General features: G+C 36.3%; 2 long non-coding RNA genes across 2 annotated transcripts in view; one reads left to right on the top strand and one right to left on the bottom strand.

Moving 5' to 3' along the window:
• The window catches only part of LOC138064749 (uncharacterized), a 120,876-nt gene extending 109,708 nt beyond the window's left edge, over window positions 1–11,168 (top strand). The window contains exon 3 of the long non-coding RNA XR_011138006.1: window positions 10,984–11,168. This is a non-coding gene — a long non-coding RNA (uncharacterized lncRNA). The remainder of the gene's footprint in view (window positions 1–10,983) is intronic.
• LOC138064748 (uncharacterized) overlaps window positions 1–23,966 on the bottom strand; it is a 43,844-nt gene extending 19,878 nt beyond the window's left edge. Inside the window, exons 1-4 of the long non-coding RNA XR_011138004.1 lie at window positions 23,785–23,966; window positions 17,696–17,828; window positions 5,125–5,225; window positions 1,630–1,702 (exon numbers count right to left, since the gene is read on the bottom strand). This is a non-coding gene — a long non-coding RNA (uncharacterized lncRNA). The remainder of the gene's footprint in view (window positions 1–1,629; window positions 1,703–5,124; window positions 5,226–17,695; window positions 17,829–23,784) is intronic.
• Window positions 23,967–24,523: the final 557 nt, after the last annotated feature.

Consider the following 24,523-nt stretch of genomic DNA (forward strand, 5'->3'; position numbering starts at 1 on the left):
CAGAGGTTGGGCTACATGTGATTGTTTATAACCATGCAATAAGAAGAGTGAAGAACAGAGAAAATCCTGCCCCATCTCTGCTGTGGAGCATAAACAACAATGCTAAAACAGTCCTATTGCTCCAAAGTATTTTTTTGTAGCAAATATTCCCTAGCTTTGCCAGAGCTGTCCATGTAGCAGCCTGAAGTAGATGAAACGAAGGTACAAAATGCAAGGAGAGGAGCAAGTTCAAAAAATCTATGGCAACCACGTCGTTTATCTTCACCTTTCTTTTAACGGAGATAAAGACAGTACTTCAGCAAACATCGTATAGCAGCTACTTCAGGGGAATTTTATAATTGGCAGTGGGTTGTCCTTCCTGTTTTTCCTCTCATTAAATATTCTCTGCAGCATCATTCTTGCTGTTTGAGCTAACAGCTAAAATGTGCCAGATGATAATTTTCCAAGAATGCTCCTTTAAAACACACACATTTCTCTGGCTTTTCTTACTGGCTTTGTGCTAAATGCTGTTTTTAGTGTTTATGTTATGTGTTATATATACTTCTGAATGGAGCTGGAGGAGTTGTTTACCTGAAACTTTTTATTAGTAGCTGAAAAATGAAAATTCATGCCTGTGAAAAGAGTTTGAAATTATGCCAAGTTTGGTGAGTCATTTCAGCCAAAAAAACCTTGGAAAAAAGAACAAAATTCCCCTCCTCTCAGCACCCCAATACATTCTAGACTGGCTTCACTCAAATTTAAGCAGCTTGAAAACTGTAGTATAAAGCAGGCATAGCAGACCATCACTCCTTTGGCAAACTTTGAACTAAGCTTAGATACGCCTGAGCTGTGGGAACTGAGAAAACCTCCCAGATCTCAGTTCAGGTGTATGCACGCTGGCCATATTCTAACTGCATACTCAAATGAAACTTGTGTGTGTACCACAGCCTGCTTTAACTGGAAGAAAAACCGCAAAGAGGGAAATAGGGGGTGTAATACATTTAAATTCACCTTCTCGCTGGAAGAATCAGAGGATCAAAAGTCTGGACTGAATCTGGAAGCATAATCCATCCTATAGTGTAGACATAGCTCTTACTAAACAGGATATGGTAACGTTATCAAAACACTAAGAGCTATCTCTACTGAAGCTTGTTGAAAGGTATCTCAAATATAAAGCTTGTACACTTTTTTTTTTTTTTGCTTAGCACACTTTTGAAAACAGTACAAGTAGGATCTAAAACATTTTAGTTTAACACTAGAAAACACAGTGGTCAGATAACAGCTAAAAGACAAGGTATATTTAAAAGATGCAGCAGTTTAAATTATACATTTATATTATCAAAATGAAATTCCATTAGTGATGGAATGATTGCCTAACATTGGTTTCATGGGTGTATCGGAAGTGCCTGGGGGAAGAGGAGAGATCTGGAGGTATTTAGGTTCATATTTCTACTAAAAAAAATAACAAAGCGCAATTTTGTATTTACTCTAAATTGTGTTACCCACAGGCATAGCAGCCTCTAAGTTAGGGGAGTGCAAACACTCATGGCCAACAATTTGTTTATATCCATATTTTCCTCATTTCACGTTTATAAATGGCCTCACAGAATAATACTGCCCAGTAGGGCAATAGCAAATCCAGATACTCACTTTACATAGTGACTCCTTCTTTATAAGCTGGCCTTTTTACTTCCAAAAACACATGGTAGACCACACTCTCAACCTATGGAAATAAGTGTGACTTTATTAACTTGAATTAAGCATGGCATATTCAATCCAAATCTTCACCTGACCAGCGAATGTTTTGTCTGTGTGCATGTCTGGGCTCGCATGGTCATATGTGCATCACGGTTGGGATCTGACCAGATGTCTATGAATTCATGAAAGAGCTTACTTATGAAATTCTGTCAATACAGACCACTTTCATGTACCATGAGGCTACTGGTAGTTGAACAGGACCAATTACAGTCTTGATTTTCTAGTTGCTGACAACTTTTGGGGCCAACACATGACCCTTTCAGCTGCAGTGCCCCTACCATACACACCTTCTAACAATGCCTTGTTAGCAGCCAATGGGTTGTGGGGCATAAACATAACTGCAAACCAATTTTTTTCCATCAAAGCAAGATATTTAAGACTCATTCTAGCCTAAAAAATATCCAAAATCTTCCTGATTGCCAGCCTTTTTGCATGCAGCCAAGTGCATGATTTAACCCTAAACAAATAAATAGTTAGTGAAAGAAGAACTTCACTGATGGATGCAGGGAGTAGCAGAATGTTTTTATTTTGCTGCTTTCCTCTGCGAAGCTTTTTTCCCCACCCTGACTTTCTGTTGACATTGGTGTTGCTTATCCTTTCCAGCCTCCCACACATATTGATTACCTCTTAAGCTGATGCCTTCTGTTCTCCCTTGACTTGCTGCTTTATCTGGCTCTGCAACACTTGTACATTTTTAGTTACTTCTGTTTGTACACATGGGCCAAATTTATCCTTGGTTTACTGCCAAGAAGTTACATCAGGTATAGAACTGACCCTTTCAATCTGCTTTACTTTACTTCTCAGTTCAAGTTTCCAAACACAAATGAAGAATGGGTCACTATGATGAGGTAAGCATTTATAAGAAAGGATCTGACCCTGCACACAGAGGAAAACACCAAGCCTATAATCAAAGATACAGCTTCTTCATAAGAGTAAACACCTGATTTTAAGTCTTTGTCGGTGTTCCTCCCTTTCTTTCCCTTCATAGCTACCTTATATTCAGATGACAGGGAAGAGGGTATCAAAAGCCTTTGTCAGACTGACATAACCAAAAGTCTGTGTAGCATGGTCAGCTATATGGCCTATTCTAACTTCTTCACAAAATGTAAACCTCTGTATAGAAAGAGATTAGTTTGTGAGCATCTCAGGATTTACCAAGACTCCTTAATCACTATATTTAAATATGTCACTGCTAATTAGGATCCTTTGAAATGTTGATGTTTTTCATGTGGTACCACAATGTCAAGCCTTGCATATATCCATTATGTTATCCATTGTGCAAACAGAAAAATAATTAAGGTATGTATTGGTCTTACATATTCTTTTCTTCCCTTTTATACACTGTAATGGAAATTTTTTAATTTCCATTTTTAAAAATAGATGAAAATGATTTTTTAAATTCATTGCTTAAACCCCAAAATTATAAAACAACTCGTTTATAATCTTGCAATTTTTAAATGATTTCTTTAAAATGATTTCTTCAAAAAACATTAAAAAACCCCCAATATTTTTATATATAATTTCAATAAAAATATTCTACCATTTGCATTTAACATTCAGGATTTTCTTCAGTCATCCATACTGTCTTCTGCTTGTAGACTGTCTCATTTACTAGTGGTAAAATGCATCTATCTACAAATATCCTCCTATCACATTTCTTTCACAAATGTGTATCTGTATAGTAATTTAACACAGTATGTTATTTATAAATATATCTTAAGACATTTCAGTAGCAAGAGTTAGAGATTCTAACTGTTTTGTACTTGCTGAGTATGTATACAAATATTGAGAATTACAAAGTCATGAAGGCTGCAGATAGGGTAAAAGAAAAATGGTTATTCATCAAATCCTATGATGCTAGAACTAAGGGGCAGTTTATGAAACTAGTAGTAAACCAATTTAAAGCAGATAAAAGAAAGTACTTATTTATACAGTAGACTGTGAATTTCTGGAACTTTTTGCCACAAGAGGTTGTGGAGATAGACAGTACTAGCAGGTTCAGAAAGAGTTTAGACAACTTAATAGGCAATAGAACAAAAGGACAGCAAAAGGGCTAAGCAGTGATATACTAGCATGTCAGGATACTGGGGAATTATGAGAAGAACGGGTCTCAGGAGGTGCTTTCCCGAAGTACCTGGGGGTCTCAAGTACTCTTGTGCTCCGCTACTGCCACCGTGAGAATACAGGGCTGGGAAGCTCACCCGTCTGACCCTGTAGGGGTTTCTTCTCTTTGCCAGCGCAGCGTACTCCAGGATCTTTTCGGCATACTTTCAGCACCTCTCCTTCAGAAAATCTGCCCTCAGCTACAGCATGTCACATTAGTTTCAGGGAAGCCCAGGCTTAGGCATCAGGTCTAACCCTGTTTGCTGTGCCAGCCTATCTAGAGAGCAGCCTGCAACTGGTAGTCCTGTCTGAGGCTGACCATTTGACATTACTTGAAAGCATTAGGGATAGACGATGACAAACAAGAGCCAAGCATGCTCTTGTTTGCTACATCAGCAAGTACTTGTCTGTTTAGTATGCTCTTAATCTCCAGCTCTCTTCACCGCCACACTAATGACCTTCTCATGAGTGTAGGATTATATCCAACCACTTTGAATGCTGAACAAGTTTTAGTTGTAGATTTACGTCTTCAGGTACACAGAGAGATCACCACTGGCTAAAGTTCAGTCACACAAATGTACTTCACATTAGTGGCAATTTCTGCCAGATCTGATAAAACTGTGTACTCCTCATTCTTTTTCCACAGATTGCACATTTAGGTCTTGAGCTACACTTGCGCTGCAGAGCATACAGTTTTTGTGGCGTTTACTTACTATATACTGTGTGTGTACATCCAAAACTGATTTGAAGCCTTCTTTGTCACCTTGTGATCCTGAGTTGTCTTTATGCCACTGAGTTCTTCAGCATAAGTTTGAGGAGGAAGCTGTCCCCAAGGGACTGTCACAGCAGCTGAGGGCTGTGCCAGCTTCGAGTGACACTTCAGCAGTGCCCTGTTTCTCCTGGGAGTGATACGGACACCTCTGTGACAGCTTTACAGAGGTGAGTCTTCTGTTAGTACCCAGGAAGTGTCACATCTAAATATTACATATCTCTTGGGTCGTAATACAGCATAAATGATAGAATACTATTTATTTTTTGAAAACTCTTATTCTTTTTACACAGAAAATATCATAGTCCTTGTTAACACAAGCAAAACAGTCTACTCACTGTTACATTCCCATGGTATGCAGAAATGCTACTCAGTTCAAAAGCATCTAAAACATACAGCAACAGAGATATTCATATCGACATAATTTCTTATATAATTTTACTTTCAGAGTTTCATCTATTTCCATTGACTTCTTCCTGTTTCTGGGGAAGACTGGCAAAAACTGATAGACTTACAGTGAAACTGTTTTTCCGATTGCACATCTTCTTCTGCACATCTTTCCTATACATGGGTTTTTCTTCCAGATAATAGCAAAGTACTTAATTCAACTTTATCACTGTGGAAAAAATAGTAAAAATTGTTAAACAGTGCATCAGCAAACTAGCAGATACTGGGCAGCAAATACATTCAGTTGTTCCATTACTTGTCTGTGAAGAGGATAGAAAGGTAATAACATTAAGAAATACTAATGTAATCCTTAATAAAAATTGTCAGAAATTTAATATGACTTCTGTTTTAATTAGCTTCTACAAGATAACATTGAGAATAGCTTATTAATAACAAAATTTTTAAAGATGATGGGCCTTTCTCATCACATTACTACAGGGTTCACTGTGATGCAATTGTCATTTCTCTTTCCTGAAGTAATCAATAGAAAACAATTTTCTCATAGTAATTATAAATATCACACATTTTATATGTGTGGTTACTTGAGGGCTGCATACATTTTTGACTGTTCAGTGTAATGTTGGAAAACTAGGTTACACGACGGTGGAAATTTTGACTTCAAGCAATTTGCGTAATTCCTACCACAATCAATGAGAAACATATGTTCTCTGATGAATAGACATAGCAGACAGAGAATAGAAAGCACCTTGTAAAGATATCTCTAATAATACCATGCAATAACCTAATGAAAATTTTGTTCATTCAAGGAGCAAAAGAACCACAGGTGATGATTCCTTGCTTTCTTTGGGAGATTTATTCTCATCATAAAACACCTCATCTGCAGAAATCTTTTCTCATATTTATCTTACATTCTCCATTTTAAAAACATTACTTTGTTGCACTACTGTATGTCTTTCATTTGTTGCACTATATGCCTCCAATTTTACTTCAAGCTCTTTTTATCAATTGCTGTGAGAATCTGGAATCTCTGGGGTTCTTTAAATCCCTTGATTTCTAGAGCAGGTTTGGGGATAACAGTCCTCAAAAGTCTAGATGAGAAGCAGAACTTATTGAAAGCAGCACATTCTGGTACACAGTATAATAAATTAGATATTGCTGGTACAGTAATTATATGTTGAATGTAGCCTGTAATGAAGGAAGGCAGTTTGGAAGGCTTAACATATCACAGGCTAACAGGGTGAGTTTTCCATATTCAGGTAAAACTTAGCTACTATTTTCCAGTCAGATATGATTTTTATTATATTAAATGAGTGAAGACATGAAACAAATATACCAATAACTAGATGAGAAACACAAAATCTGAAGCCTTGAATATTTTGCAGTTGTTTTTTTTTCCCCAGTGGGGATGCAGATATATGATTTTTTTGTCATAATCCTTATTGTTGACAGATGAGGTTCTCAGACGTGTCATGAGTAAACACCTAGCATTTACACAGCACATCACAAACAAGTCTGTAAAGCTTTGCATGTAAAAGGTTTGAGAAACTGGACCACAGGAATGCAGATTCTGTTGTCTGTACGAGGAAGCTGGAGGCCGAGCAGGGACTAGAACAGCAGCCTCCCAGTGCTCTCACTCTATTCAGTCTCATCCATGTTGGGCCCAGGAAATCCGTACACTACGTATGGACTTTCCTATCATCTGCTATCAGTTTAGATTGCAGCTTTAACTGAAGCTGTTGCAATGGGATTGCTGAGACTGTTAGGAAGTAGGTACAAGCAAACTCTGGTCCTCTATCTGGTTTACGTTTCTTTGCCCACAAACAAGAATCTTTTCTTTACTACTAAAAGAAAATGATTAAAATTAGCTGAGCTTTCCATGGCCTGCCTGATGCTCCATCGTTATGGACAGGAATGAGAGTATTTGTAATGTAGAAAAAGTACACTGAAAAATAATCATCATTACTACAGTCTTGGCACATCACTCTGAAATGAAACATTTTCACTGTGGTGCTGTCCATGCCTGATCACTAAAGAACAGATGGGAAAGCAGTTTGTGTGACCTGGAGCAGTTTGTGTGACCATAAAATCCATACGTCCTGCTTTTAGCATTGGTTGTGGAAGAATATTGAGTACAAGTGTGTTTGTTAGTTTAAAGAATTGCATTGTTCAAACAATATTAAGTTAATTATGTCTCTCTTGATTGGTCAAGTTGCTCTCTTCAGTGGCCCACCAGTTAACATCATTGATTTATCAATGCTCTTTTGATACCAGTCTCCCTGAAGAACGTGCTTTCTGTTGCCAGTGAGGACTGCAGAAAGCAGTGAGGACCTAGTGATAAAGACATAGAAAGGCTGAGGTACACAGGTCCTGCTTTAGCTCTGACTTTGCTGGTAAGGTCTGCTCTCAGGCCTGCCAGGTGCCCAAGTCCAGTGGCAGACCCTACCCACAGCAGAAGATTGAGCAACCTGGACACAGTAAATTAGAGCGTAGGCTGTCTGTATATCCCTATGACATGGTGATAGTGATATAGTATATGTCTTCTGAGGAAGACCTTATGTCTGTTCATTGACTTGTTGAATTTATGTTATCTAAGCTGCATTTCCTCAGCAGCAACTGGGTAACAAGACTGTAATTGAGTCACATACGTGAGTAACACGGTATCAAAGCTACAATGCTAGGGAGTATAGGTCCACCTTTGGGAGTGAAGTAGGCTCAAAAGCATACTCTGGTATGCCCTTAATCATCCTAAGCCTGAAAATGGCCTTGTGTTTATATATTGCAGATGTTATAGAAACTTGGGCTCGAGTGAGTGACCTTGTGTGATGGTTTGGACCTGGGTCTGACAATATATCAGAGACACCTAAATTAACCAGACATCCTTCACCAGAAATGTATCTCATCTTGATAATTGTCACAGAACTCACATTTTTCATGGTAGTTATAAGCTGTTTATCATATCCGCAAAACAACATGAGTATCAATAGTATTGAAGAGGCAAGTACTGGGGCTTATCTCCCAGACACTCAGTGGGATACAATTTCCAGTATCAGGCACAGAGAAAACAGTGTATGTTCTCCCTCATGTCTATGCCTGTCACACGTAAATGTCTCCTCTTCTTTCTCTCAAAAGAGACACAGGAATTGACAAGCTTGTTTGTTTTCTTTTGCAAAGCACACACAGTCTAAGGGTTCTTTCAGTTAATGTAAGAAAAGGATTTTGTCCATTATACTCTTTTATCTATAAGTTTATGACTGTGCAGTGCCCCTTGAATAAGAAAATCGTCTACTATTTTTTGTTCCAAAAAAGTGAATTTATGTGTGTGTGAAATTTGCTGATCTTGTGTGAGCTACTCTGGAAGAAACTAAATCAATGGAAAGCCTGGAATTCTCCAGAGCCAAAGGAGGTGTTTTGTTAAAGCCTCCATGAAAAGAATTGCAGAAAAAAAGATTAAAATGATAGTTCTGTAGTAGTGAGTATTATCAGTCTTAAACCTCTGAATAGCAGTAAGCCTTGACTAGGATTCACATTCAAGCCCATATGATGGGAAATTTTACATTTAGAATTGATGGTACCATGATTAATCACCAATGGATATTGACTAACCACTTAAGATCTTTTGAAATCAATTTGCCTGGAGACATTGATATACTCCTGGGTCACATTTAAATATAAAAAGTTGGCCTCCGTCTGGGTTTGTACATAAGTTTAAACCAAATCAAGATGAGGGGTTGAAGAATTTCTAAAATATCCTAAGGTGGGATGTAAAGGTTTCATTAGGCTAACCTGCTTTTCATACCCTGGCCTAGACTTTTTTTCTGTATCTAACTCTAAAATGTACAGTCTGAGTGCAGTTTTTTAAAAATATACAAAATATTTCATTTGCAGTTAATTTTGTCTGCAATAACAGAAATTGAGGAGCCCAGGTTCCTTACATTGAATATAATTAGATAGCCAGGAACTTTATATGATGCATCTTCATGCCTCTCCCTTATGTGCACATGATCACTTTTACTCAACTCTGTTCATCCTCTACATCCTTTAAAAAATCTCATTTCTGAGATGCAAATTCTCCATAGAATTCTGTGTTGCTCGAAGAACCACAGTCTGAGCTGTAGTTACAGGCACTGCGTTCTGCAGAAGAAAAATTGGAATATAGAAGCAACAGAAATGCCTCTGTGGTGGTGGTGACATCAGAAAATTGCAGACTGTGGTGGAAGGAAGGTCATAAGTTTCTAAGGCAGAAAGTCTTTCATAAACTCACACAGAAGCACAAAGACGGGAGGGAATTTGCGGAAACCTTGTAGTGAAAGGAGTAGAATGTATCTGAAAAAAAAAAATCTTGTCAAATATTTTAAATTTTGGAAATGTATCTGAGTGTCCTGCTGGCAGAAGTGACATCTACATATTAATTCTAACAGTCACCTCTAAAATGTGAAATATTGAAAAAAAATTTATCCACAAACAAATGATGAACAGTAGACATTTTATATGTTCTTAACTTGGGTCCAGTGCAACAAATCAAAAGCACAGAGGTAGTATAAATATTTAAGAGACAATCAGGGTATAACGTGAATAAGGAGGGGGTGGTACAGCTGTGCATCTGTCTAATAATAATGTGAGAAGGTTGTGGCATGTGGATGAATTGTACCCACAGAGCCCTGTGTGGCTAAAAATCTGTAAGGGAAAAGGAAGTAGATAAAAAGCAGTTGAACAAAGCAGTTTTTCAGAATTCAGAAGTTTATGATAAAAATTTATAGAATAAGGATGGATGAAACCAGTCTAACAGTTATATATGCTTTTATCACTTCCTATTGAATTGGCCATGCTTTATATCATATCAGAGAGGAGAATCCACAGGGCTGTGCAGATGCTGTATATACTGCCGGCTCTAGCCAGGTCATAAAACACTGGTTTTGGTGTGTTTGAGTAGCCAGAAAATTTTCCTGATAGAAAAATTGCGGTTCCTGTGAGACAGCCTGAGATAGCAGGGCCTGCAATAGATCCTTGGAGAGTTAGACTAGTGAGGAAGGAATGTCAGGGCAAACAGCACCTTCAAGCGGACCAAATTCCTTAGACTTTAAACCTTACCCAGAGCCTGCAGCTTCGCTCTTTACCCAGCTACACTATTCAAGCTGTTACTGATGTTTGCAGAAGGACCACAACCTATTTGTCTCTTCAAAACCTCTCATATTCCTGTATTTGTCTTTACTAATGTGTGGTAAATGTGGCATGGTAAAAGCACATAGAGCCTGTAAAACATACTTCCTTTTTAGCCTGCGCATTTGGACTCTATGGAGGATTTAGGCCTTATCACCCACTCACTGGAGTCACACGTGAATGCACAGCAGAGATTTGTCATTCAGTTAACCATTAACTGAAAACCCTGATGAACCTGGACACCAAAATTTGTGGCTTTTACGACTTAGTCATCATCCACCTTGAAGGAAGCGAGGGGGACCCATAAATCATTCCAATTAGTCACCCTCTCCCCCCAAAATATGCAGTCAAAGCACTCCAGAAATAAAACCATATGGCACAATCATGTCAGATCTGTTTATATAAGCTGTTCCTAGAAACAGCAGGAGTGTAATACCAGATTTCCATATACTGAATCAATATTTGAGCATTTGAGACCAGATGTTTTATAAGATGCCATTAAGTGAGCAGAGCACATTAGCAGGTTCAAAATAGGCGGTAGAGGGTTCCTCAGACCCTGTGCCTACACTTACATTCCTCAGTTTCACAGCACCAACATGCACACTCCAAGTCAATTTGATTGGATTCAGCAGACCCAAACAGATTGTGACAATTGTGCCTTGGTTTTTCTTCAAGAGTTTTATACATTTAGGACCTGCAATAACAAACTAATGAACTGACTGTTTATTTGAATAACATCTCCTGGTCAATGCGCTCTTTGGATTACGCAGGCTTTCGGAAGACTCATTTTTGCATTGCATTGTTTCCAGGCTGCAGTGCAACGGCTCTAGCTGCACATTAATGAGCTCCTGCATGATTGGTGACATTCTGCTTAAGACAGAAGAGCATACACTATACTGACCAGCTCACCACACAGTTTGTGCAATCATCAGATATGGGTTTCAAATACAAGGTATAAAGTTTTACTGCATTCATAGCATATCAGTTTGGGGTTTAGCTTGTTTGGGAAGAAAATATCAGACGCGGGGTTAAAATTAGATATAAATTATTCTACATGGTGTAACTCCATTATGTCATATTGTATGTGATAGCATGTATTTTTGCATTATGCAGCATTTTAAGTCCCCATCTGAAAAATAAAATGTTTTGCACCCTACTGAGAATTTTATATCTTCCTAAAATATGATGCTTTATATGAATAAATTCAAGTTAGCTATATCAGTTCCCTATGTGGCAGGGTGGATTCATTCAGAAAAAGTGTTAGCTCTTCCAACATTTTTCTCAGAGAGAAGCAATTTTAATGTCTACCAGGAGCTCTTTGAAGCTCTGAGTTTGTGGAGCTGATGGATTACGTAAGTATACCTTACTGCTTTAGTTTTCCACACTTTTCTCTGCCTGCTTTCAAGTGAGCCGTAGCCTGCTACTGGCAAGAGAGTATCAGAGCCTGTTACTATTCAGATGGATTTGGTGCTTCCAATCTGTTTGATGGTATACTGTGTAAGTGCTATGTATTATCACTAGTCATATATAACCTGTAATTAATTCAAAGCAAATTATCACCATGTTATGACAAGTTTCCTGTGTGGACAGAGATTGCTTAAGAAAGCAATTAATTTTAGTGGTTAGAATATGGATTTGAATGGACAGTAACTCAGATTTTGCTTTCTGTATTTCCTTTTGGATAAATCATTTGAAATGTGGATTCAACAACTGAAAATGAAAATCTCTTTTTATTCCTGACAAAGGATGTTCTAATGTCTCTTTAGGGTTCCTATATCAAGAAAAAACTAACTTTTAGCTAACTTAGCCATGGTAAAAGCTGTCATTTTCCATTTCGTATATTTGTATAAATTTAAAAAGTTTGGAGACCCTGGGTCTCTCTGGGACCCAGCTGTTTTCTAGCATTCCTCCCAGTGACATCAGTGCAAACTTAATTCCACCTCTGGAAAATTCTGCAAGAAAATAACTGGCCAAGGGGATTTTGATGCTGCACACAATGGTCTACAGTTCTCAGTCAGCACTCTGAGAGCAACAAAGTTAACACCAATAGGAACGTTTTTTTTAAGTCAGAATGAGACATAGTACTGATCTCCAGAGGTCCCTTCCAACCTAAACGATTCTGTGATTCTGTGATAGTACATTCAGGATCCAGCAACATGCATTTTTAAAAAGTAGGTTTTCAGAACTGAACTGCAATCATTATGTCTTTGTCATCATTTTAATTTTGGAGAGAATGATGTTGTTTATCCACCTTTATATCATCAAATAAGAGACACCGAATAGTATTTAAGTTGTAGCCAATTGGCACCATTTAGTGGGATATTTTTCCTGTAGATTTATCATGATAATCTAATATTTTTGTTATTTTGGGAGATATTAGAAATTACTTGTGAAGTCACTTAATGTTTCATTCTTTCCTTTAAAATGTATATCTTTTGGTAGTGATATTGCAACACTGAATGAAAGTAAAACTTAATGCTCAACGGTTTGTATGGCACCCAGATGTCACAACAATATTACCATTTTAGTATTTGAATGAAACAAAATGTATGAACAGAGAACCTTTTCAGTGAAATATTTTAGTAACTGGAAGTCCCAGCTGGCATGAAAACAAATGTTTAAAGATGGGAATTACTCATGGGATAGAAACTCTTTTTAATATATATACATACATATATACATGCATATATATATATACATGTATATATATATAAATGTACACATATACAAAAAATATATACTATATACACATCCTGTAAATTCTAGTGTCTGTATCACTTTAAAAAAACATTCACAGAGAACAAAAATTGGAATTTTCAACTGAGAAATTAAGGATTATATGGACACCAGAAAAAGATATCACTTTCTTAATAATCGTTCTTCCAGTTTAGTAATAATACATATGGATAAGGCTTTGTCAGAAGTTGAGACCACTGTTAATGTGGTATAGTTTGGTGTAAAGTAAACATTTAACTTAAAAACAATTTATTAAATGCCAGCCTGGCTTGTTCTTTCAACTTTTTTCACCTGCACTGAATTAATTCTTTCATATATACGCAGATATGCATGCAAGTCTTTGTGTGCTCATGCACAACATTTTCTTTTCAAACATGCTTTCTGGTTAGGCTTGTCTTTTAAGGCATTTAAAGTTGCATGTGTTCATTTTCCAGGAAGCTTTATGCGTTAATGATGCATTTTTTTTAATCACACCGCAATTTAAACATGACTGTAACATATAATTAACAATTAATCTGCAACATTGTTTCATAGTTTCACAAAATGAATGTCATTGAATCATGAACTCAATTAGATATGAATACAAGAAACCACATTTGCTGTGCTTAACTAAATAAAGAAACCAAAAATATGCGCTTAAGAAAATAAAAAATACCTATAGGGAAATTCTGCTAAAGTGTTAGAATGGAAAAGGTAGAACTTGAAAAAATGATATCTAAGAAAGTCTCACAGGTATTTTAGTTACCTATAAGGTGAAATGACATTTCAACTTAAACACGGTCAATGTTGCTCTGAATACCAATCCATGTAGTATGGGTAGTTCTGCCTATCCATAGCAAATACTGATTAAAAATAGGCTGCCCTATTAAAAAAAATAATAAAAGGAAACATCTTTTAAAAATCAAGAATGACTCTGCCACACAGAAATATTATTATAGTAAAGGAACCCAAAAAGCAATTAAACTTGTGAGTGTGCTTGTCCCCATATCCAAACCCATTTCATATATACATGGTGATGGCTCTCAGGAATCAAAATAACCAAATGATTCTGGGTTTTAGTGGTAATAGTTTAGCTTTCATTTCTTCACTGAAATATAATCTGCTTAGTAGGAGAGAGTAAAAAAGATAAGAACAGTTTCTTGACTACACTTATTATCATTCAGTGTATCTGTAGAATTTTATTTTCTCTTTCTGCCATGAAATATGTATTCTATCCTGTCTGTCACTACTGCATCTTAATAATTTCTGAATGAACCATCTTTTAATACAACTGTTTTCTAAGTAATCTCTTCATTTGTCTTTTCTGCTCATGTTAGATCCATGGGAAAGATCCATTCGTTTCTTCTCTTTATTAATAGTTTGTCATTGAAAAGCCAATATAACTACAGAGCATTTGACAACATGTTTTGGGATACCTGGCATATCTGATTCAGAAATGGGAAGGGCCAAAAGTGATTTCCCATTCATTTTCCTTGGGATGAGTCTTCTCAGGTACAAAAGTTTCTAGTCCATAGGAGTTAAGCTGTTGAATTTAATTTCATAGAGTCATAGAATAATTCAGGTTGGAAGAGACCTCGGGATGTCATTCCTTGACACTATTTTCACTTAAGTCACTTGAGTTTATTTGAAAAAAAAAGAGGTCACATTCCATTTCTGAGTTCAGTCTTTGCCCTACACAATCTCTAGTAAAAGCTAAAAGGAGAATTAAAAGGATGTAATTAAGTTGCTAATAATTACCTAAAATGTTTATGGAACAAAGCCCTCCTCTCTACCCAACCATATATTCTGGCTGTTCAGGTCAACAGGGTCATTTGAAACTGTTACATATTTTATATATTAAAAAAAAAGACAAAATCAATACCCTGACCAGTAAAATGAATTGCAAGTTTATATTTGGGTTTGATATTCACTGGGTAATTAACTAATTGTGGATTACTGACAATCAACTTTCCTTTCCAAATCTACAGCCAGCAAAAGAGTAGTGTTTTTTTGTTTATTTTAAAATGCAATTGTAACATAGTAGCAAATTTTATTTCCCTCTGACATCCTAATTTTTACTTTTTTTGTCTCTCTTTCAGAATAATAGGCACAGCGAATTAATGCTTGTAGATGTTCTTCACAGCAGGGGAAATATATTAAAAAAAAATCCAAAAGCAGCAGAAGCAGAAGGGAAGAACCCACAAGGTCATACTCTAAAAGCTTCATGCAGTTTAACCCCTGATTCATTGGAATTTTGGAGAATCTCTGCCTAAATTTGGTAGAGATTCCTTTCTACCTTCCTTTCTACAGAAAATCTGAGAACAGAACTGCTAAAAAAAAAAAACAGATGATGAACAGGATGTTGATAGCAGGTGATCTTTGGGAGGGGTACTTCCAAAGGCTCACACATCTCTAAATTAAACCTCTAACTGGGCTGCAGAGTTTTTATTTTACAGCCACTAACTCTAACCAACATCTTAACCCCCAAACCAACTCTTTACCACAGAAGGAGACCAAGAATGAGATCAACCGTTTTTTATTCAACAAATTCAAGACCAGAGCATTCATTTTTGCTGACTGTTATTTTTCAGTACAGTTTGGAATGCTTGGAGACCCCTCTTGCCTGGACAGAAAGAAAAAAGATTTTTTTTTAATGAATGCTGATGCCTCCCAGGCACCTCCTTTTTTACAGAAAATTTTACAGAAGTTGTATATTCCGCATCGGTGGAGGCTTTTTAGAACAGGCTAGACACATCTGTCACAAATAACATAGAAATATCTGATTCTGCCTCTGGGCTAAGGGATGAACTAGATGAACTTCTGAGGTCTTTTCCAACCTTATATTGCTATAATTCTATTACATGAAGTCTGTGTGAGTACAATCAAGAACAGTGCTTTTTGGCCCTATGCTTGATAAATTCCACATGAAGTATAAAGCACACATATTACTTTGCCAAGGAAATAATTCTTCTCTATTGTGACAGTGAATTGAAAGTCATTAGTTGTAAAAACCTACATGAGTAGAAAAAATGTCTAAAACCTGCTTCCACATCTTACACTACTCATTCCTCTACTCTTATGATAATTCATAGTTTTAGGAAAACAGGAAATCACTGACACATCCTCATTTGTATACCAGTCTGTTTTGGAGTGCTGAAATGTCATGCTATAGAATTCAATTTCAGAATTCAGAAGGCTTTTTTTGAATATTATTTTATATCAATTTATAATTTTACATGTTGGGTATATATCCACACTGATGATATATGGTGTATAGACTGTCTTACAGTGCAAAGAGAGGATACTTTGAACTAGGAAATACATTTGCATAGTTTTGCAGTGGCAGCAATTCTGACAGTTTGCCTTAGAAAGTAATATTGTGAATAATACAAAGCAGGTTCTGGTACAGTTAATTCAGGGACTGAGTCAAAGTTATGACATTGATTAAGGATATGTCTCTGGATTAGATCATAGGTGAAGTCCTCAGCCACCTGAAGTTAAGTAATTGCAGGCAGAGTAAATGATCAGAGATGCACTTGGAATGAAACAAGGAATGAACAAAATTGACAGCACATATATACTTTTCGTTCATCCTCTAAAAGTCTAAGCTGTGTCCAAGTATTTAAAATAGAAATCCATACACTCAGTTATGTGGAAGTCAGGATCCATTTGAAATTATCTCTTTCTGAAGAGATTGCAGTAAGACTATAAAGTGTTCTATACTATTTTTTTTTTTAATATTGATAATAATTTTTCCAGATTGCCTATCTGGTCATGAAAACAAGACCATTTTCATGTTAGGGATGAATAAGCACTTTTGTCTGCCTTTTCAATCCCTACAAAGAAATCTCTCCTGATATCAACATTTAGTTCTACAGATAGCTCAGATGTGTCTCCTCAATTCAAATTCTGTTCTTCATACACAAAAAATCATATATACGTATACATAAACTGGGTACTGAGTTGGCAAGAATAGAATACTCTGTTTCAAAGTTTTTTTTCCAATTTACAATATGATAGACACATTCCATTCTGATAGATCTACTCTTTTTAAGGCAGTAACGACTCTGAGACTTCTACTTGTTTTTACTTTCCTGAGAGATAAAATGTTCACTTTTGGAGTTCTAAGAATAAACTATAGTATGAGTTTTGAGAATGTTGAAATGAAAAACTTCAGCTTATTTCATATTAAAAAAAAAAAAAATCTGAGAATTCACCTTGATTCTAAGTTAATTTTAACTCCCCTCCCTTCCCCACTAGAAATTCTGTAATTTGGAAATGCAAACTTTTAAGGGGTAGTAAAGTACATTATATTTTTCAAGAGGATAGCCAAATAATTTGGTCATATATTTGTCAGTTATGTGACTGTGAAAAGCAGTAAAGTTTAGAGAGATAGTAACTCCATTATTTTTAGTCATACTTTTTAATTTTTTGAAAAATTGTTTTACCTTATACCTTATATTGAAATATAGCAGCACTGGGTTTCGCTTAACATTTCCTATGTTTGAAGTTCACTTTGAAATTGTTGGCCACACACGTAAATTCAGAATAGAAAGGTTAGGGCAGAAAGCTAAGGCATATAGTCTGTTTTAGTAAGCACTGATGGCTTAATAAAGTGTATAATCTTCGTAATGTATTGTCATACTGTTTGGTTCAATGCAGAGAAGAAACAAACCTTTTATTTAAAACTTAATCTTCTCTTTATTGTTTACACCTTTAGAGACACGCTGCACATGTAATCTTCAGTCCAACATAGACAAAGTGATCATGTCCTCAAATTAAGAAATCAAATGATTTTCTCCCTACCTTGCTCCCTCAGAGGAACTCCTCCTCAGAGAGCCACGTGTGCTTAAAAGCATAGGGTGAGTCCATTACCAGTATTACCACCTGCTCTCTGTTGTTCTCCACTGCTATACCCTCTCTCTTCGTGGGAAGTGACCTGTGTAAAAGATGGGAAAAGGTGAATTCTCAACACTTCTACAGACAATTTTTAGCAAAAGCAGCCAGAGGAGGAACACTTAATGTAATCAACTATCCATTTTTTTTTTGGTCTAAGTTTGTCTTGTGCTCTAATTCTGTAAGAATGAGCAAGATCCTTTTATGTCCAAGCATGCCTTTTTATGCCATCAGTTACTTGAAATAAATATAGGGAAGCGTACATGTATGTGCCAGTACATCTAGTGGGTTTTTTTTAATCAGTCAACTTTGTCCTATTTGACTTTTCTCCTACATAAGGACTATTTCTTTCAAGACGCCCTTTGATGCATAGATGTAAAGGAATTGATTTTCTAGAAATGTAACTTTCACCAAAAGATTTATTTTTTTTCTGAACTTCTTTCATATACTACATAATGTCACTTCATTCCCCAATGACTTTCATCATTGTCTTCAAGATAATGAATAAGCGGGAAAAATATAACAGTGAAAATCTACTGATATTGAATACTATATCATAGCAACATTGTTTCCATAGTTTCTTGGCCCCCCAGAGTGGAAAAGGGAAAACTTCCCTGGCTTTTAACTCAGGTACGTGTAATTTTGCTTCACAACTAGTAGAAAACGTCTCTGACTTGTTCCTTGCTTTTGCCTAAATATCCATTTATGGTCACTGTTGGAAACAGAATTCTGGGCTTGATGAATCCTTTACCTTAGGCAGATGTTCTTCCATTTTTAAGGTCCTGGAAACACTGAATGGAACCAGCTGAAATTCAGCATCTCCCCCTTCCCTGTCCTCCCCAAATAGCTATAAACTAGGTTGTCTGAAAGTGCTAACTTTGCCAAAAACAGTAAATACATCCATCTCTGTAATTGCTTATTATATTAACATTTTCAGAAGAAGGAAAAAAAAAAGGTAGTTTTAACATATGGAGCAATGTTTTTTCTGTACCAGTCTGGTTGAAATTTTCCAGAAATATTCATTTTGAGGCAAGTGAGTAACATGGAAAATCTTACAGCCAGAGTATAAATCTGAGCAACTGTAATAAAGCTTCTGATAGTTTCCATTGTAAAATCCTGTTTTCAGTTCCCTCAAAATTTGCGGAAATTACAAAATCAAGGATCAGATTATGATTTCTCTGAGTGATACTAAATCTTCTCTTTAGCTCTACCTTATCTAAATTTGAGTAATGTTTGCATTTTCACTTCTCATGTCAAAGCTCCCTTTCTTATTAAAACTGTATTAAAAATTACATTTATCTTCTGTAAAGAAACTGTCATTTTTACTAATATCTGCTATAACATGCAGCAGTAATTTTTTTCTATTTTTCCTCTATTAGGAGGAATTCACTGCAGCTACTAAGGACAAACTGTCCCCTTTGCATCCACAAATAATCCTATTTTTATGATCTAGAACAACACTGAATATTCCATAGTGAGTCTGGCCTTAAGCATCAGGCAATGTATGTCTTTTTTGTTTTTGTTTTTCTTCAAACCATAAGCTGATTATTCCAAAAACATATTTAAAAATTGGGACCAGGAGATTTTCAAAATAATTTAAAAATATTTTATCTGAAGATATCATTATTTCATGCCAGAAAGGAACAGGCCAGTTATTAAATACTTTTGAAAAAGTTCAGCCTAGCTGTAAGAAATGATAGGTGATTAGTTCACATTTCTGAATTAGTCATATAAAAATTCTGATCTTGTGTAATATTGCTTATGACAGTCTACCAAGTAAGTCAGAATCAACAAGACAATTCTTTTTTTAACAAGAATACGAATCTAGTTCGATAAGCATTATTAAAGTTGAAATAATAATAATTCAAGGATATAACAGTTTTTTCTGAATTCCTGAAACCCCTAATTTCCCAGAAAATATATATTTTGGGCACCTCATAGGTTTATAGAAAGGCTAGGTAAAGTATTAGAGATGTTGTGGATAAAGTGGCCCTGCATGAATTGAAAATATATCTAAAAAGGCATGAACATCTTTAACTTATTATAATTTTTTCAAAACTAAGACAAAAATCTAGTGAAACAGACTGAAGCAGGGTAAAGAAGTAGATTGGACAAAGTAGTAGAGACCTGGAGATTCTTGAGAGGGAAACTGTACAAAATATTATTGGCTAATTTTTTGCACAAAACTCTTCCTGACAAGCACTAGCATTCTGTTAAAATGGGAATACAGGTTGCTCCTTGGAACAGATCAGTTAGTCATGGATGCCAAATAATCTCTGATGTATTGCACAGAGGTCTGGGACAAATCAGAGCTGTCAGTTCCTGCTAAAGCTGCCAAAGTCAGTGGTGTTCTGCCAAAAGTGTCTCTGTAACTGTTTACTGTGTATTAATGTAATCTGAAGATGGTCAACAGACCAAGACTCAGATGGAAAACAGTGAGTTACAGGTGTTACTTTTCTATTCTTTCTCAGTGAACACATTGAACTATGTTTAGAATGTTTTCTTCCTGCTTCATCATTTTTATTTCCCGCAGCATCTCTTTGTCTAGAAAGCTGAATATTTGACAAGCGAACAAGAGCAAAATTTAGTTGTGCTTGTCAGAGCAGATATGGCTTGCTTTATGTATATTCAGTTGAAGGTTAATGAAACGAAATTCTTCTGGAGATCCAGATATTGCAGTGATCAGCAATATGGAAATATCTATACAAATAATTAGACAGCATTATGCATAATTCAGGAACATAAACTACATTTGCATTAGAGGGGACCACAGTACCTTGAGGACAGATATGCTATTGAAACCTAAAAAGACAAATAGATGTTTTGATAAATGACCAGTCCCACCCTCTTCTGCTGGTACCCACTGTGAATATGGTACTGTTCTTGTAACAGAGCTTTGGAATTCCTTCCCTTACTCTGGTGAAGTGTGTTAACCTTCAAGAATTGCTGGAAAACCAAAATTTATACCCTCAGTCTACTGAAATTGGTTATCAAAGTACTGAGCACTTACACTGAAAGGACAAAGCGCTCCAGAGTAGAAGTCTTCTCAGTGGTGCCTTTATGCAAGATTTACCTTCTACAAATGTCGTTATGTCTCCTACGTGGGCTTCCATCTAGCCTCCAGAGGAGCAGTTCTCTGGATTAAACATAAACTAGTTCAATTTTAGGGATAAAACTAGACTATATTTAGACAGTAAGACCAGCCAAACCACCCTATTTTTCATGCCTGCCATGCACATGGGTCCTTTTCCCATGAAAACCAAGGTACAAAGAAGAAAGAGCATCCCAATTTCACTGCATTTTGGGTTAGAGAGATAGGCCGGTCCGTTATTCAGATTTAGGAGCTGAAAGTGCGTTTAGTCCCTCCTATGGCCTAGACGTAAGAAATCAAGGGAAGTGTAAAAATGGTCTATACCGCTGACCGATAATCTACTTCCTATTTTCTCTCCCTTCTCATTTCTTCAGATGAAAAGAGAATGAAGAGGCGTACTCCTACATCATCATGTGACACAGGGACATATTGCAGCAGTTAATACTAATAGGTAAAGGGGAAATAACACCTCAGCTTTTGCCCTTTGCCAGTGAATCTGTGTCTACTTACTATACAGCTATTCAAATAAAAGCAGCTAATAAGAATGAAACATGGGAAGCCAGCCAAGTGATGCTGCTATGCAAGTTGCTGGTATTTTCCTACTTATTTCACAGCAAATAAAAAATAAAATAAAATGACATTTTTTAATGTCTAAAGCAGTAGGAAAGTGTATGAAAGAATTTTCCATGTGTTTCTTCAGCTAAGTAACAAACATCAGCCACATGGAAGAAGGAAGCCACATGGGTTGTATCACTAAATAGAAACATAACAGCAAAACTATAAACATCATTTAGACACTGCAGATTTCCCAGTCCAGTGATTTTGATGCTGATAGAGACAGACTTCCTTTGAAAGTGCAATGATCTGCATGCCTTTTGATCAATGTCTTGGGACAGGCTAATATTATTTCACTTTAGGGTAACAACTAGTCTACGCATTTGTTTCTTTGTAGAATACTTGCACATAGGAAAACTGTCAAACAAAATATATGTGATGCTAATGAACTGTGACTGAGACTGCATGCATGTGCATGTCTGTGTGTCACAAGGTGTGTTTACAAATATCTATAGAAAGAATATTTCATTTCTGTCCCTAGTCAACTAAGCCAATCTTCCAAAGGTGCTCAGAGAATATATTTCTGCCTTCAGAGACACTAGGACTGATACTAGGTGTTTCAGAATTGAAACTTGCAAGTAACTGGCCACGTATGATGTTACTTCCTGACTTATATGTGTGCATATATAAATTATATGCAAGCTTAAAAAGAGCATGATTGTGCAGAGCTATTTCCTATGTTTGGTAGAGGAAGCACCTAGTTTAAGCACCTGATTAAACTATGTTTTCTACAGAAAGTGATGCCAGAACACTTGCATGGACATGCAGAAATGCATATGCTAAATCAGTGCTCCACGGCTGCCACATTTAAACTTCAGTCATAGGAATTATAGATGCAAAGATTATCTTTTAACCTTAGCTGGTATAAAACAGTCTTAGTCGTGGATCTGTGCCACTTTGCCTCAGCTGAGCTGGCTTTCTTAGCTCTGCTATGTGACAGGTATGCGCTGCCAGTGGCGGTTCTGTGACATCCTCGAACAGTCAAAGTCAAGATAACTGCAACTTTTGTGACTTGCTTATGAGACTTTCACAGGTTTCTCTTCCTTGGAAGAGAAACTTGTACTATCATAATTCACAGAAAGACTAAAAGCTTAAGGCTCTGTAGTTTATCTTAAAAAAAAAAGATTAAACTACACAGGCTAACATGGTACAGAAGTAGAAATGTCACATTCTTCTAGTTTCCTTAAAGCACAGTGCTCATAACCGTATTACGATATGAACTGGACAGTTTTTGTAAATAGATAAGTTAATCAAAACATTCATTTATGGTTAATCAGCTCTTTGTGACTTCATACCACATCTGACATTCAGTTTTGCTGGAGAAAGTGAAATTCGCACAGGTCAAACCTTTCTTGTTTTGTTACATTTTCAAGCAAAGATGTTTAATTTCTCATAGCGAAATGCTATTCCTAGATAACATTTAGATATATTTAATTTAAAAAAGGGAGAAAAGATGTGAAAATGAAAATAAATGCTTCATATTCTTTTGAAAGAGTCATTCTTCTTGATACATTCATTTTCTTAACTGTTTTGGTCTAGTGAGCAAGGAAAAACAGGTGTCCTTGCAGTTTGGATACAAAGCGTGGTCCCACATATAAAAGTACAGACCAAAAAGAAAACCCTGTAATGAGATTTCTCAGCCAAAAATACTCAGACTGTTTAAATACCTTAAAGAGATTTAAATAATTAATATTACTGAGGGAAACAATGTTGGGTCATTATAAAAGCATTAACCATTTCTTTTTCAAAGCTTCCATCTCAGAAAAGTTTTATGTCAGCTGCTGAATCAAATAATCATAGAAATAGACAGAAAATGAATGTGAATTCTTAACAGTGGCAGAAGTATACTTTTTTTTTTTTTAAGAACAATTTAAGGAGTGAGCAAGAAAGTAGCAGTGGGTTTTTGCTTATCCCAGAAACAGGAATTATTCATCCATTCTCTTCACAGCAGAAAGGACTGGACATCTTAGAATCTTGAAATATCAGCTATATCAGGATTGCTGGATCTGAGTTTACATGCATTTTACACAGGAAAAAGGTTATTACTACTATCCTTCCAAAGTAAAAGAGTCACATTTACCCCTAGACATGAACAGAGCCAGGAGAGAACTAGCGTACTGCTGACAAGAAACTAGAGTCACGTATAAGCGAAAAAGTCTTTGTGGGGAAGTTCCTCTCATATTTTCCTACTTCTTTGTCCAGAACTGTCAGTCTGGCCACAGAGAACAGAGATATCCGAGTGCTAATAGTCTGACCAGGAGTGCTGTCCTAGTTTAAAGTTTGAAGTACTGACCTGCAGCAGGTCTTCTGACAAGCAGTCTTTCCTGTTAGCTGGAAAACCCACCTCTTCTGCAATCACTCTGCTCAGTGATAGCAGCTAATGCTACAAACCTATGAGAACAAAAGGAAGAGAAACATAAGTTCAGATGAACTTTACATACCAGATAAGCTTATTTTGCATAATTGGCAACAACACTGCAGAAAGAAAAAGGAGTCTGGAGTCCAGAAAATGAAATTGTAATAAAGAAACATATTGCCACCAGCATGAAGGAATAGGTCAGAAAGGATTTCAAGGTAATTAAAGAAAGCCAACACTTGTTCACCTTGAAAGAAATACATGGAGATGTAAACGAACAAGAAAAATCTTTCTCTCTTTCTCCAAGAATAATCTCAGGGTCCAAAATTAATAATGGTACATATTTTTACTGATAAATGTGCAACTAAGTAACAGAAACAAGAAAGAGGGAAAAGATGATGGAATTTGAATCTCCCTGAAGAGCAGCAGAGAACTTTATGCTGTGAAAGCCTAACAGTGGGCATGCCAGTTGTTTGCTCTTTGAGAAAGCTGTGTTTAAGAGAACAAAAATGGAGGAAAAGCTATGGTAGTCAGTTTAAAAGAGAAAAACTCTTAGGAAGGTAGTAATTTGGACACTAGAAAAACATTTTCACCAAATAGAAAACCATTTCGAAGCACAAGAACTTAGAAGAAACTCTAACTGCCGAACATCAGCCAGAGCTTTGCCTGAACCAGG

Source organism: Struthio camelus, chromosome Z (assembly GCF_040807025.1).
Source record: "Struthio camelus isolate bStrCam1 chromosome Z, bStrCam1.hap1, whole genome shotgun sequence".
Lineage (NCBI taxonomy): Eukaryota > Metazoa > Chordata > Aves > Struthioniformes > Struthionidae > Struthio > Struthio camelus.